This window comes from Trichechus manatus, unplaced genomic scaffold, assembly GCF_000243295.1.
Source record: "Trichechus manatus latirostris isolate Lorelei unplaced genomic scaffold, TriManLat1.0 scaffold00044, whole genome shotgun sequence".
Lineage (NCBI taxonomy): Eukaryota > Metazoa > Chordata > Mammalia > Sirenia > Trichechidae > Trichechus > Trichechus manatus.
The window spans coordinates 14556044-14573145 of record NW_004443980.1 but is presented as its reverse complement, the minus strand read 5'-3'; positions in this window follow the sequence as shown (position 1 = coordinate 14573145).

Below are 17102 nucleotides of genomic sequence, written 5' to 3'. Positions count from 1 at the left end.
GTGGACTAGGGACATTTCTACTTCTCTTTCTACCCAAAATCCTACAGAAATCACAGCACAGTTTTTAAAAAGTAATAAATTCTTAACTGCGCTGGAAGAAAGGATATCATTATCAAACAAAAAAATTGAAAAAGTTACTGGAAGATAGATAGCAGATGGTACTGGAGTGGCATAGAAAGTAGACTTCATTTCTCTTTTCGTTTCATAGCCACATTTCTTAAGAGTTACCTACATTCACTGTCTCTACTTCTTTTGCCTTTTGTTCACCCTTGGAAGCCCTCTAATCTGGTTCCAACATCACCATGGTTCTACTGAAACCATTCTTGCTAAGGTTATCCATGACCTCCATCGTGCTAAATTTTGTGGTCGTATCTCTATTGCAACACATCTTAAGCAACATTTCAGGAATATTTGTCACAGTTAACTGCTCCTTCTTGAAACACTATCTTCTCTTGGTTTTCATGACACCATGCTCCTCTTGTTTTTCTCCCCCTCACTGATGGCTCCTTGTCTTTCTCTACTTTCTCTGTCAGTATTCCCTGGAACGTAGTCCTGGCCTCCTTCTCTTATTTTTGACATTCTTCTAGATTAAGTCACTCATTCTCATGACTTAAAACACCATCTGTGTCCTGATGGCTCTTAAATTTCTCTAGTCCAGTTCTCTCTCAGAACTCCAGACTTGATACTTAGTTGCATTTAAAAATACTTTTTGTTTGAAGATAATCTCAAACTTGCAAAAATAAAAATAGTACCAAAAACACCTGTATATTCTTTACCCAGATTCACCTAAAGATAATATTTTACTCTATTTGCTTTATCCTTTATTCCCTCCCTCTTTCTGTCTCTCTGCATGTACATGTGTGCATACATGTTGTTCTTAGTGGCAGTTGAGTCGATTCTGACTCATGGCAACCCCATGTGTGCAGAGTAGAATTGCTTCACAGGAATTTCAAGACTGTGACCTGGTGGTCTACTTCTGAAAAAACTTCTGATGAAGATCAAAGACTATAACTTCAGTATGAATTACACCTCAACATAAAGAAAACAAAAATCCTCACAACTGGACCAATAAGCAATGTCATGATAAATGGAGAAAAGTTTGAAAAGATTGAAGTTGCGAAGGATTTCATTTTACCTGGATCCACAATCAACGCCCCTGGAAGCAGCAGTCAAGAAATCAAATGATGTATTGCATTGGGCAAATCTGCTGCAAAAGATCTCTTTAAAGTGTTAAAAAGCAAAGTTGTCACTTTGAGGACTAAGGTGCGCCTGACTCAAGTCATAGTATTTTCAGTTGCCTCATTATGCATGCACAAGCTGGACAATGAATAAGGAAGACTGAAGAAGAATTGACGCCTTTGAATTATGGTATTGGTGAAGAATACTGAATATACCACTGACTGCCAGAAGAACAAACAAATCTGTCTTGGAAGAAGTACAGCCAGAACGCTCCTTAGAAGCAAGGATGTTGAGACTTCGTCTCACGTACTTTGAACATATTATCAGGAGGGACCAGTTCCAGGAGAAGGACATCATGCTTGGTAAAGGAGAGGGTCAGTGAAAAAGAGGAAGATCCTAAATGAGATGGGTTCACACAGTGGCTCCAACAGTGGGATCAAACATAATGATGATTGTGAGGATGGCGCAGGACTAGGCAGTGTTTTGTTTTGTTGTACATAGGGTCACCATGAGTTGGAATTGACTCAACAGCACCTGACATACTACTTTTATCTAATCTAGTGCTCATATTTCAGTTTTGTCAGTTAATCCAAAAACATCCTTTATGGCATTTTTTCACCTTTAGTACTGGATCTAGCCTAGGGTCAGATATTGCATTTAAACGTCTGGTCTCTTCGGCCTCCTTTAATCTGAAATATTTCCATAGCTTTTCTTTGTCTTTTATAACATTGGCATTTTTGAAGCATACACTCCCTTCTCTCTCTTTCTTCTTTACAAATTACTTTATTTTTGTTGTTGCTGAGAATATACACAGCAGAACGTACACCAATTCAACCATTTCTACATGCACAATTCAGTGACATTGATCACTTTCTTTGAGTTCTGCAACCATCGTCTTTTTTTTTTTTTTTAAATAGACCATTCCTCATTTTGGGCTTGTCTGATGTTTTCTTATGATTAGGTTTAGGTTATTTATACTCAGCTGGAACCTGGGTTAGGTTGTGCCTTTCTTACAGTATCACATCTAGAGGCACACAATGTCCCTTTGTCTCGCATTACTGATACTGATTTTGATCACCTTGTCAAGCTTGTATGATTGCTTTTTTCCCCCTCTCCCTTGCAATTAATAAGGAGTATGTGGGGAGACACTTTAAGATCATGCAAATATCCCATTCAGATTCAAAATTTCCCGCTAGATTTTGGAATCATCCACTGATGATTCTTGCCTGCTACATGTCTCTTCTTCTTCCTGGAATATTCTCATCCACTCCTCTTCCCTGTCTTTATATGCTGATTCTTCTTAATCTCTGTGTATCAGCTCCCATGTTACCTCTTCAAAGACGCTTACCCTGATCACTCTCACCAATTTCCAGAAATGGTCATGATCTGTTTGGGAAGAGTTCTAGTGTTGGGACTCTAGAGAGAAGTAGAGAGCAGGCTGAGGTAACATAGGTTTCTGCAAGGAGAAACAAAAGAAAGTAATCATTCCCATGTGAGGCTGAGGGAAAGTTCTGATTTAAGAGACTCCAGCTCTGGGTCCTAGAGCTGGAGAAGCAAGCACTGCCTCAGCTATCAGCTGTCAGCTGCACACCCTGGCTGGTTCATAACCCATTCCCCTTCTGCAAAATTCTGAAGGCAAGCTGCTGCAACCAGAACCTGATTTTGCTACCAATTTGGGTGGGCGAAATACATCTGATAAATCTAGGCTTTCAGATAGTATATAAATATAGCCAAGAATCACTAAATATTTGAGGAAAAGCAACAAAATGAAAATGAACTCCCGCACCCAATAGGAGAACTAACTCCTAAGGAAATAGAGCTAATCTTTAGAAGAGGAAAAAAAAAAAAGTGAAATAAATATGAGAAAAATACAATCAGTAGCTGAAACAGAATAACTCATTTGAAATAAATACAATCAGTATGTTCAGAGAGATGTAGAATGTTAGCTTATCCAAGAGAAGAAAAAGATCACTAGAAATGAGAAGCAAATTAGAGTCTTCTGGAATTCAATTTTGCTGGGAAAAAAAAACCTTCAATAAATGTGCTAAATAGCAGAATGGACAGAGGTGAAGATTGAATTAGTGAGCTAGACGATCTAAATCCTTAGAATAAAGTGACCAAACACTATTAAACACACACACAGCATGGCACTCTCCCATATATGGCATTGCCATTAGAACCAGGAAACTGAGGCCCATACTTGGGGTCCCATTTTAGAGCATGCTGCTCTGGCTCTCCTCCAACAGCACCCCAGTCCATGGGATGAGGAATCTGGAGGACCAAAGGATGTCCTCATTGGGAAACCACGCCTGCCCTTCTACACCACATTCCAGGTATTGGGTCCCTGCAGTCCCTTGCCCAGCTGGCCCCAAGCCTGCTTCCAGGGCCTACCTGGGCCCTTTTCCTGGGTGGGTCCTTCTGAGGGAGACTCCTCATTGTTGGTGTGTGAACTCCTAGATCCAAGGGGAGGCCAAGGGCAACTCTGTTGGAGGGTATGGGAGATATGCATGCAAGGACAGAACAAGTGGCAAGATGGAGGGGGTGCCTGGCTGTGACTGGGGCCTCCATCTGTAATCTAGCCCAGTCCCTGCAATGGCAGAGGCAGCTCTACATACATACTTACACCCCAGGGGCATGCAGCCCCTTGCTGCTGGCTGCCTTGGCACATGACTTTCTCCAGAGTGGCAGATCCACAGGGACCCAGATTCTGGGGATATTTTTCCATTAGATTTTTTTCATTATTGAGCAATTTCTCCTGCCCCAGGGATTATCCGTCATAGCACTTGGGTACTAGAGTGGTTTGTGGGGATGACTCACATGGGGCTTCATGAATGAGAATGCTGTGGCTTATGGTTTGGTTTGGTCTGCCAAGCAAAGGAGGAGATTATGAGAAAAAGGAGACAGTTCTCACTGAAGTCTCCAAAGAGCACTGGGTCGAGGCTCCTTTCTGGGTCTTGTCTCAATGTGGAGGAGGGACTTCATCTTGAGCCACAGGTTCCAAACAATGCCTCACAGCTCTCCCCAGGGGTCTGGAGGTTAGCAACTCCAGCAGCAATCCCCGCTACCCCATCCTGGCCCCCTTAAACTTCCACCTTTTTTACAATGGTTGACCCTGGTTGAGGAGTCTCTGGTGGTCCAAATGGTTAATAAGCTTGCTGCTAAGTGAAAGGTTGGAAGTTTGAGTCCAGTCAGAGGTGCCTTAGAAGAAAGGCCTGGTGACTTACTTCCAAAAAATCCGTCATTGAAACTTCTATAGAGCATAGTTCTACTCTGACACACATGGAGTCATCATGAGTCAAAGTTTTGGATTTTGGCTGGACCTTGGTTGGTGTGTTAGATTTTGGGTTTTTGATTCTGCCCCTGCATTGTTGCTTTTTTGAGTTGTTGGGTCAGTGTCTCCTACTCTCACTTGTCTAACAGGCAAAATGTTAGATGACAAACTTCTCCTTCCAGTGGGTTCAAATGGGGCATCTGATCAACTTTCGCACAGCCCCCTCACACCCATTCACCTTCCATTTCACATGTGACCCCTGGGCAGACGCCTCCCAAATGGAAGCTCCAGCCCTGAGTGCCAACTACACTTCCCCTGACTGTGGGCTCCCCACCTCCCTCATGGCTGGGAACCTACAAGTCACCCTTGACTCCAGTCCCCTATCCCTGCCACGTTGGATCAGTGAGTGTGAGTGGATTAATCAACTTTACGTGGTTGACGAGAGGGAGCCAGGGTCAACTCCCTGTCAAGACTCCTTCCCCCTGGGGCCTGGGCACTGGCTGTTCACACTTCTGCAATCCTACCTAAGTCACTCCCTGAAGCACCTGGTGGGGACAAGTCCTTCCCAGCACAGACTCTGACTCCCTGGGTCTTTGGGACTCTTCTTCAGCAGGATGGGGTTAGAGGATGCCAGCGTGACTTGGGTGGTGGGAGCCAACCGTGTTTGTTGCTCTCTAACTTGCACATTGCTATGAGGCTGAACAGGTTTCAGCTTCCAGACTAAGATGGACTAGGAAGAAAGACCTTGTGATCTACTTCCGAAAGTCAGCCAATGAAAACCCAATGGATCATGGGGATGTGGTGCAGGACTGGGCAGCATTTTGCTCCATTTTGCGTAGCATCAAAGACAGCTAACTACAATAGCAACAAGGACTGGCTTAAACTCCAGGGAGCACAAGCTTTTGATCCTGTGGAACAGGTAAGGGCCCTGCAAAAAACTACAACCCCTGGAGAAGCTGCTGGGTCTCCACCATGGATGTCTGCATCCAGTGCATTTCTGCCCAGCAGCTCCTGACCACCAGCCATAGACTGGCTCTCCCAGAGCTCTAGAACCCAAAGGCTGGCCCTGGGGGCACAGACTTTGGGCCATTTCTGAGGCTGCTGCAGCAAATGCCGGCAGATGTAGCCTCCTCAGCTGAGAAAACAAACAAAACAAAAACAGCCTGAAACCCAAATAGGTGCCAGAGAGGACCTGACAGAAGAGGCTCCAGACACCAGGGGCCTGACAGGCCTGAGCTCAAACCTCAGCTCCACCTCTTAATAACTGTCTGGCCTTGGCCAATTACTCAACACTCTCTGTAAAATCAGGATGGTATTAGTCCTATGTACGCTGGAATTGGAGCCCCTGTATGGTAGAAAAAGTTGGAGGTCCGAGTCCAGCCAGAGATACCTCAGAAGAAAGGCCTGGCCATCTGTTTCTGAAAGATCAGCTATTGAAAACCCTATGGAGCGCAATTTTACTCTGAAGCACATAGGGTTGCCATCAGTTGAAGTCGACTCGACGGCAACTGTTTGGTTTTTTTGTTTTGTTTCGTTTCATCTGGAGAAAGAAAGTGGACTGGCCTTCAGCAGCTGGGTCTGGGACAGGCCCTGGGGATGGGGGGAGGCCAGCTATGAACATCAGGGATCGCGGGAGAGCCCAGGTGCTGCTGTAACAAAGGACTCAGGTGACTCTGAAGTGAGGTGGTACCACTGTGGCAGGCGGCACCTCACCTCTGAGCTCTGACCTTTTGTGCAGTTCCCACCAGTCATGCAACGTGAGGCCTCCTGGTCTCCTCAGAGGGCAGAGAACTTGGTTACCACCTTCCCGTCACCTCAGCCCCTGGTGAGTGGTGCTGCCAGCCTGGGTCTGGGCGAGCAGGTGATGGCCGCAGCCAGTCCACAGAGGAAGTGCCGTCCATTTCCAGTGTGTGTGTGTGAACTCTCACATTTACATTTCTGCCAAGCTGGACATAACAATAACATAAACACCCCAGAGCAGGCCTGACTCTGTGAAAGGAGAGGAGAAAAAAGTACAGCCCAGTCCGGGAAACAAAGTCCCCTCTGTCAGCAGACATGGCTTCTGTTGAAGTCTCAGGCCCCCAAGGCAGCACTGGAATGAGCTCGGCCCAGCGAGCTCGGGTTGACTGGATAGTCTGCCCTCCCTTACCCCCCGCCTCTGGCCCACCCTGCCTGTTTACCCCCGTGGGAGAGGAATCCCCCCAAGTGGCGCTGGTCCTGCTATCCCTGGGGTTCCCAGGGGCCTGAATGCCTCCCCTGTGTGGAGGGTCCATGCTCTCCAGCCCCCTGCTCTGAGCTCCCTGGTCAGGGCACAGTATGTCCCCAAAGCCCAGTGTGTGCCAGAGTCCCCATCCTCCAAAGTAGCCTTGCTTTTCACTGCCCTGCCTGGGAAGCAGAAAAGGTTAACATTTCCATCTTCTGTCTTCAGGAGATTCCTCTGTGACTCAGTCTCTGACATGATTCTTTTCTTCCCCTTTCCTGCGCGGAGTTTGGCAAAAGCCTTACAGTGGAGAGGCTGACCACCCGGGGAGGCTTTGATGTGCTCTAGGAAGGCTGTTCATTCTTGCCACCCTGGGGACAGACAGCCTTTTGACCTCCTTCCGGGCTGGAGACAGGCTCCATCTTAGGCACAGTTTTGGAGGAGGCAGGTCAAGCATCAGTTCCCTGGGTGGTGTAAATGGCTTGGTAGTATGAACCCATCTAGTGGCGCCAAGGAAGAAAGTTCTGGCAATCTGCTTCCATAAAGATTTCCAAAAAAGCCTGTTGCTATACGGTCAATTCTTTTTTTTAAAATTGTACTTTAGATGAAGATTTACAGAACAAACTAGCTTTTCGTTATACAGTTGGTACACATATTGTTTTCTGACATTGGTTAACAACCCCATCACAATACTCTCCTTTCTCGACCTTGGGTTCCCTATTACTAGCTTTCCGCCCCTCCTGCATTCTAGTCCTTGCCCCTGGGCTGGTGTGTACGGTCAATTCTGACTCCTGGCAACCTCATGTGTTACAGAGTGGAACTGTGCTCCATAGGATTTTCTAGGTTGTAATCTTTATGGAAGCAGTCTACCAGGTCTTTCATCCATGGAACCGCTAAACATGTTTGAACTGCCAACCTTTAGATTAGCAGCTGATTACAAATCACTTGTGCCACCCAGGCTCCCTCCTGTAAAGATTACAGCTAAGAAAACCCTATGGAGAGTTCTACTCTGTAACACACAGGGTCGCCATGAGTAGGAATCTAGAATCTACTTGACGGCAATGTTTTTTTTTTCAGATCAACCTGAAAGCTGACTAGCGTCCCCGTCCACTCCCGCCCCTCCTGTGGAGGCCTTGCCTGCCTCCTGTGAGGGTCATGGATACTTACCTGCCCCTTGCCTATTTCTTCATCAGACTGGCCTGTTCTCAGTTCATTACCTCATGGGCCTGCTCTCCACTTTCTGAAGTGACCATTTATAAAGAAACCTTTGCACTTTAGCTAGGGACACCTTAGCCCTCAGCAGGCCTGTGGCCTTCCCTTCCACTCTGACTTCCTCGGGAAACAAGGATGGTCGCTTTTATCCTCACGGGGTCCTCAGGTCAGATTTTCTTTTCTTTTTTTCACTAAGAGGCTTCTCGCAGGGCCTCTGTGGGCTCTGCGGCTTTGTTTTGACTGGGGCCCAGGGTAGCTTGAATAGCTGCCTGTGAATTTGTGCCAGACTCCAACGGGGCTGAGCAGTATCTCACCGTCGTGAAGCCTCCAAGGCGCAGGGAAATAAACGTGTGCTCCACCTCAGGCCACAGGCCGGCCTGCTCTCGGCACCCCCATCGTTAACCTGGGAAGGAAGACATTTTAATCTTCCAATTGTGGAGTAGAGTAAAATTATAATCAACTGAAATTGTTGGTGGATGTGGGAGGAATGTAAGATCGATAGCTCCAGGAACTCCTAAATTTTCAGGAGGTTGTAAACCGTTCCACGATTCTTATAGTTTTTGTACCAGTTTGAATATCCTGAAGGGCACTTTGCCTCTTTTGTTCTTGTGTGCTGTCTAGTCGATTCTGACTCATAGCAACTCTATATGACTGAGTAGATCTGCCCCATAGGGCTTCCTAGGCCGTAGTCTTTACAAAAGTAGATCACCAGGTCTTTTGTCCTGTGGAGTATCTGGTGGGTTTGCATGGCTGACCTTTTGGTTAGCAGCCAAGTGCTTAACTGTTACACCACCAGGGCTTCTTTTGCCTCTTTTAGAAAGGAAAAAAAAAAAGAAAAAACCAGAATGAGAAAGCATTTGGATCCCCAGTCAAGGCCTGTAAAACTGAGACCTGCACACTCAGAGACAGCCCATGGGGAAAATGTCCCCACATGTATACTCATTTCTGTTCCTAACCCCAGAGATAGTCTCTTGGTTTTTTAACTAAAAAAAAAAAAAAAAAAAAATTTATTTTTTGAAAAACAGAAAAAATACTTTTCCCAGAATCCTGTCACTTAATATATACCACAATTATTTACTTTGCTAGGTTAGTTTTTACTTTATTGAGCTGTTTCTGGTGTAAGTCTGATATACATATTTGAAGTTTTAATAGCAATTATGATTGCAAACCTGCTGGCAAATTTTATCAAAACATTTAACAGACTATCTTGAGTTTCTTAAGAAAACTTCCCCAATTATTGGCTCATTTCTAATTCATCTAAGTGGACAGCTCTATTCCAGGAGGGGTTCAAGACAAAGTAGAAGGACAAATAGAAAATCAGTTGCCGCGGAGTTAATTTCAACTCGTGGAGAGCCCATGTGTGTCAGAGTAGAACTGTGCTCCATAGACTTTTCAATGACTGATATTTCAAAAGTAGATCTCCAGGCCTTTCTTCTGAGGTGCCTCAGAATTTTCATCTGAGGCACCTCTGGGTGGACTCAAGCCACCAACCTTTCAGTTAGCAGCCAAGTGCGTTAACCATTTGCACCACCCAGACACTCCAGAGTAATAAAGATACCAATACACAAGTTGAGTATCTACTATTGTATAGATCAGTGGTTTTCAATCTGGCAATGTCTGGAGACATCTTTGGTTGTCACACCTTGGGAGGAGCTGAGAGGGGGAAGCTGCTACTGGCATCTGGTGGGTAGAGGCTGGGGGTGCTGCTAAACATCTGACAATGGACAGGGTACCCCCCCCCACAACGAAGAATTAGCTGGCTTAAAATGCTAATAGTGCCAAGGCTGAGAAACCCTGGTGTAGACACTCTGAAAGGCACAAAGAGGCATAAGGCACAAGTATTGTTTTTAGGAGTTTGCAAGCGAAATAATTTTCAAATTGCTGCAGCATGGAAGCAGCATTGAATCTTCCACATCGTTCTCATTTTGGGCTATGTTTCAGATTTACAGAAAAGATAAGGAGCCCAGCCATGCTCTGAGACAGGCAGGCAAAATGGTGGAGTCGGTGCTAGGTGATGGGGAAGTGGCCACTGCAGCTATGGCCCTCGCTGTGGTTGGGGGTTTACTGGGATCTGCATTGTTCTCAGTGGGACAATGAGAGACCAGAAATCTTTTTATCTCCTGCTGGCCCACAGCTCTGAGGCCAGCCCAGGTCTGCCAGGCAGGAGGTGAGGTGCAGGTGGAAGAACATGACTGGGCTGGGGGTCACTGCACAAGGCAGCACTGTGGCCACTTCAAGTCCCCTTGGTTTTGTCTTTGCTCCCCACCTTTCTGTTTGTCTGTTTGTAGTTCTCTCACTCTCCTCCGGCTCCGAGCTACTGTCATGTTCTGCTGAGTGTCCAGAACTGGAGAAGGAACGCCCCGGCCTGGCAGGCGCTGGCTTCTTTCTGTCATATTCACAGATGGACCTTACCTGCAGGGAGGCATTCCTGGCAGAGCCCGGCCAGTCAAGAGTTCTCAGAATCTATGATCTGTGCTGCTGTGGTTGCAAAGAGGAGCCCTTGCTCCTAGAGAGGCTTGTGAAATATTCAAGGATGAAACAATAGGAGGGCCCGGTTTCCTTCAGAACAATCTGGAGGGCGGGGGGAGGGGGAGAGTGTGGAGAGTGACAGAAAACAAGATTTGCCATGAGCCCTGGGCAGTGGAACCTAGGGGTTTATTCTATGTATCTCTCTGCTTTTATATATGTTTGAAATTTCCCATAAAAATATCTATAAACTGCCCTGGGCCTTCCAAGCAGGGCAGGGCATGGGGCAGGTGAAAGGCCCTCCAGTTCTCTTTTGGAAAGTGTTTGATCTGATTTCATTTTGAGTGCAGGTCTGGGTTTAGAATGAGACATTTTAATGTCCTATGGACAATGAATAAGGAAGACTTAAGAATTGATGCCTTTGAATTGTGGTGTCAGCAAAGAATATTGAATATGCCATGGACTCCCAGAAGAATGAACAAATCTGTCCTGGAAGAAGTACAGCCAGAGTGCTCCTTAGAAGTGAGGATGGTGAGACTTCATCTCACATGTTTTAGACATGTTATTAGGAGGGACCAGTCCCTCGAGAAGGACGGCATGCTTGGTCAAGTAGAGGGTCAGTGAAAAAGAGGAAAACCCTTAATGAGATGGGTTGACACAGTGGCTGCAACAACGGGCTCAAATATAGCAATGATTGTGAGGATGGTGCAGGACCGGGCAGTGTTTAGTTCTGTCATACATAGGGTTGCTGTGAGCCAGAACCGACTTGATGGCACCTACCCACAACTGTTTATCTGGAAGAGGGCGGCTCCTGTCAGGTAGGCAGTTGAGAGGCAGCAAACACTGTGCCTGTGGAGTGGAGGAAGATGGAAAGTGAGTCTGTGAGGAGAGGCTGGGCGAGTGGCCCCAGGGAATGTGGAGGAAGTGTGAGAAGGCGGAGGCCATGCTCAGGGGGCTGCGAGGACAGTGGCCCTGGGTTGGGAAGGGGACACTGTGGGGCCCCAGGCTGGCCGAGGAGTGAGTCCAGCCCAGGGTGGAAGGGGGATGACAGCAAGAACAGACTGATTCTGAGGATCCGAATCACCCAGAGGTGAGCAGAAGAGGATAACGAGAGGATGAGAAGGACTGTCTGTGTGTTAAGTTTGTCCACAGTCACCAGGAAAGAGTCCCCAAGGACTCCCAACCAACTTGCTGTCCGCCCGACTCCCCTTTATCCTCTGCACTCACACATTGTGGGGCACACAGAATACCTGGGCTGAATGGGAACACTTGTGCACCGCGAGGGCCTCTGTGCAGGCCCCTCAGGGGCCCTGATGGGGGAAGAGAAGGGAAGAAGCAATTGATCCTAGTGGCCTATCTCTTAGATGAGGCAGCAGAAAGTCACCTAAGCAACCATGATGGGGAATTTTTCAGTGATCCATTCTCTTGCTGCTTCCCCATCTCATTCGTCTCTGACTTGGGCAGAAAACGGGTGATGATCAAACATTTAGATGTTCTCCCAGACCTCACTTCATCATCTACAAAGCGGCATCACAGCTCTCTCCCTGGAACCAGTGAAAGAACTGCACCCCGAACTGGCTCCCTGGGTCTCTCCACCCTGCCAATGTCTCACTGAACAGCACCCTTGAAAGTTTCCTGCCCCACCAGACTCCGAAGCTGGGTCTGTTCCATATGCTGGGAACTCCTCTGTGAGGAAACATATTATTAACAAAAATAATAAAATAATAAAAAACAGAACAAGCATACAACCTACCCAAAGCGACTCAAGGTCATCAAAAGCTTCTGCTCACTGCTGACTCTTCCACTCTCTTCCATCTAAAACATAGAAAAGAGCTCTCCAGGTAGTGGAAACGAGAGCCCGACTCAGCTTTAACTGTTGTCTATCCGCAGGGCAGGTGAGGGACCCAGGAGAGAGAGTTAACATGAGCGAGCAGCTTCATAGATCTGCACTGCACACCATCCTCTATTTAATCCTCCAACAAACATGTGAGAAAATAGAGGCTCAGGGAAGTTAAGCAACTGCCTCAAGGGCACACAGAGAATAAGTGGCGGAGTCAAGGTTCAAATCCAGGCGTGTCTGACTGCAAAGCCAGAGCTTTCCCCACAGTCCCTGTGGCCTCCCAGCAGAGGAGGTGGGTGTAGAAGGAGCTGCAAGGGAAGGCGGTTCTGGGATCTCCCCCATCTATAAGATGGCATCATTTAATATGGCTGTGACTCCCTCCTCCTTCCTAAAAACCAGTTGTCATGGAGCTGACTCCGGCTCATGGCGACTCACGTGTGTCAGAGTAGAACTCTGCTGCATAGGGTTTCCAATGGCTGATTTTTTGGAAGTAGATCTCCAGGCCTTTCTTCCAAGTAGGCTTGAACTGCCAACCTTTCAGTTAGCAGCCGAGCACACTAACCACTTGTACCACTCTCTCTCCTCTCTCCTAAAAACCAAAACCAAACTAGTTGCCATTGAGTCAATTCTAACTCATAGTGACTCTATAGGACAGAGTAGAACTGGACCATAGGATTTCCAAGGAGCCGCTGGTAGATGTGAACTGCTGGCGTTTTGGTTAACAGCCAAGCTCTTAACCACTGTGCCACCAGTGCTCCTCTCTCCTAGCAGGCTCTAAATAGGGTCCCCGCTCTGACACTCAGACTGCTTGGGGATCCTCCTTCCTCGGTGACGAAGAGCCTTCACTTCGGTTTGCCTGCCAGGACAGATGCTAGCAATTTTCAAGGAGCAAAAGTTTCTCATTTCATCTCACCTTAGCCAAGTTATATGGGTTCTGTCCAAAGTGTGTCTGGGGAGAGGGAAGACTGAGGAGGGGGCATGGCCATCACAGGTTTGGAGGTGCGCTTCTGTGCAGTGACTGGCTCCTCTGTCTGTTGGATGTGGAACTGTCTGCAGACGGGCACTAACGAGGGGAGCAGGGGCACTGCTCTCAGCTCAAGTGTCTGTAATTGACGTCTGACCTGCTTCCAAGGCAATACTGCCTTTGGGGATCTTTCATCATCTCCCTCTCCTCTGGCTCCTGGACACCACCCCATTCTGTCCCAGTGCCCAGGATTGGGAAAGCAACACCCCAGGCTCAGCACCAAGCTCTCTCACCTCTCTGCCACATTCCACACACTGGTGGGCCCTTCTGGGAGACATTCCTGGGCAGAGCTGGCCCCTATTGCCTTCAACAAATCTTTGAAATTTGCTTGTTCTTCTAAGCAGGACAAGAAGTGGAGAGGCACTGGTGAGCTCAGGTGGATTGCTAATGCTTTCTTGGAGAGTGTTGGTTTGATTTCACTTCTGAGTGGAAGAAGAATACTCTGCAGCCTGTACCCCATGGTGCCTATCCCCTGGAATCAGCAAATGCCAGAATGTACCAAAGAAGTACTTGTTGATCCATGTAACAGTTCTCAACTTTGGCCACAACAGGGATGGTCTGGGAAAATTAAAAAAACATGGCTGCCAAGAAGGGGAGGATAATTCCCCACTGCATAAGTGTAGGCTGCACTTAGTGACTTCCTTCTAAAGAACACAGGATGGAAAGAGGGAAAAAAGAGTAACTGTACAGTGGAGAAACTTGACAAACACAACCTTAGCTAGATGTTCAAGGTTAACATCAACAGTCATAAAGCATGTTGACAGTATGTACCCTTGATATGATGTGATGAAAATGGCATGTTACCTTTGTGATCTTACTCCCCTAAGCCCTAACCCCAGTCTAATTATGGAATAAACAAAGAAAGGACAAATCCCATATGAGGGACATTCTACAAAATATCTGACCAGTACTCTTCAAAACTGTCAAGGTCATCAAAAGCAAGGAAAGTCTGAGAAACTATCACAGCCAAGAAGAGTCTAAAGAGACATGATGTCTAAATGTAATGTGGGATCCTGGATGGGATCCTGGAGGCAGAAAAAGACATTAGGTAAAAACTAAGGAAATCTGAATGAAGTCTGGACTTTAGTTTTAATAATGTGTTCATTGGCTCATTGATTGTAAGAAAGGTACCATACTAATGTAAGATGTAAATATTAGGAGAAATTAGGGGCTGGAGGTAATATGGTTACTCCCTGTACCATCTGCTCAATGTTTCTATAAATCTAAAACTGTTCTCAAAAATAACATCTATTAATAAAAACAAAACAAGGACGCAACCTACTCAAACTGACTCAAGAGGAAATAAAAAGTCTCAACAGACCAATAACAAGTGAAGAGATCAAATTAGTGATCAAAAGCCTCCCAACAAAAAAAGTCCTAGACCAGATGGCTTCACTGGGGAATTCTACCATTTAGAGAAAAATTGACACCAATACTGTTTAAACTTTTCCAAAAGACAGAGAAGGAAGGAATACTCCCTAATTCATTCTATGAAGCAAACGTAACACTGATACTCAAACCAGACAAAGACACCACAAGAAAAACAAAACAAAACTACAGGCCAATGTCTCTTATGAATATAGACACAAAAATCCTCAACAAAATACTAGCAAACAGAATCCAACAGCATATTAAAAGAGTCATACACCATGACCAAATGGGATTTATTCCAGGAATGCAGGGATGGCCCAACATTAGAAAATCAATTAACGTAATAGACCACATTCATAGAACAAAGGAAAAGAACCACATGATCATCTCTATGGATGCATAAAAAGCATTCAATAAAATCCAACACCCTTTCTTGATGAAAACTCTAAAGAATATTGGAACAGAAGGGAAATTCTTCAATATGATTCAGGGATATACTTAATGGAGAAAGACTGAGAGCTCTCCCCTTGAAATTGGGAACAAGACAAGGGTGCCTAGTTTCACCACTTCTATTCAATATCATACTAAGAGTCCTAGCCAGAGCAATAAGACAAGAAAAAGAAATAAAAGACATCCAGATTGGATAAGAAGTGAAATTATCTCTATTCGCAGATGATAAAATTCTATGTATAAAAAAATCACAAAAAGTACACAAGAAAACTTCTAGAGCTAATAGAGGAATTTAGCAAAGTTGCAAGGTACAAGGTCAACAAACAAGAATCAGTTGGGTTTCTATACACCAACAATGAGAAATCTGAAAGGGAAATTTGGGAAACAATTTCATTTACAATAGCATCTAAGGGAATAAAATGCCTAGGAATAAATCTAACCAGGGAAGTGAAGAACTTATACAAGAAAACTATAAAACACTACTGAAAGAGATTAAAAAAGACTTAAATAAATTGGAAAGTTATTCCAAGTTCCTGGATTAGAAGACTAAATATTGTTAAAATGTCAATACTAACCAAAGTGATCTATAGATTCAACACAATCCTGATCAAAATCCCAACAGTCTTCTTTACAGAAATGGAAAAATCAATCCTCAACTATATATGGAATGGCAAAAGGCCCCAAATACCAAAAGCAATGTTGAAAGGGAAGAACAAAGTAGAACTTACACTTCTTGATTTTAAAGCATACTATACAGCTACAGTAATCAAAACTGCCTGGTACTGGTATAACAATAGAGACATAGACCAATGGAATAAAACTGAGAGTCCTGAAACAAACCCACACATATATGGTCAATTGATTTTTGACAAGGGTGTTAAGGCCATTCGATGGAGAAAGAAGAGTCTCTTCAATAAATGGTGCTTGGAAAATTGGATTTCCACATGCAGAAAAATGAAACAAGATTCACGCCTCACACTATACACAAAAACAAATTCAAAGTGGATTAAGGACCTAAATGTGCAACATAAAACCATACAATTCTTTGAAGAAAAAGCAGGAGCAATGCTGTCAGGCCTAGCTTTTAACAATGGATTATTTGACATAATAACAAAAGCACAAACCACAAAAGACAAAATAAATAAATGAGATCTCATAAAAATGAAAAACTTGTTCATCAAAAGACTTTGCCAAAAAAGTGAAAAGACAAGCTACTGACTGGGACAATATCTTCAGAAACCATATAGCCAACAAGAACCTAATAACCAATATACACATATAACTTGGACAACTTAACAACAAAAAGACAACCCAATCATAAAATGGGCAAAGGACTTGAATAGACATTTCATCAAAGAGGACATTCAAATGGCCACCAAACATATGAAAAGATGCTCAGCATCATTAGCCATCAGAGAGATGTAAATCAAAACCACAATGAGATACCATTTCACTCCCACTAGGATGGCTAAGATAAAAAACAAAAACAAACTGTTGGTGAGGATGTGAAGGTATTGGTACACTTACTCATTGCTGGTGGGAATACAAAATGATACAGCCATTGTGGAAACAGTGTGGTGGTTCCTCAAAAAACTAAAAATAAAACTAATATATGACCCAGCAATTCCACTGCCAGGTATATACTCAAAAGACTTGAAAGCAGAGTCTCAAACAGAGACCTGTACACCAATGTTCATTACAGCACTATTCACAATAGCCACGAGCTGGAAACTACCTAAATGCCCATCAACAGAAGAATGGATAAGCAAAATGTGGTACATACATACGATGGTGTCTTAGTCATCTAGTGCTGCCATAACAGAAATACCACAAGTGGACGATTTTAACGAAGAGAAGTTTATTTCCTTACAGTAAAGTAGGCTAAAAGTCCAAATTCAAGGTGTCAGCACCAGGGGAAGGCTTTCTCTCTCTCGGCCTTCTCATTAGTGTTCCCCCAGACTAGGAGCTTCTCGGCGCAGGGACCCCCGTCCAAAGGACGCGCTTTGCTCCAGGAACTGCTTTCTTGATGGTATGAGGTCCCCCTGTCTCTCTGCTCACTTCTGTCTTTTATATCTCAGGAGATTGTCTC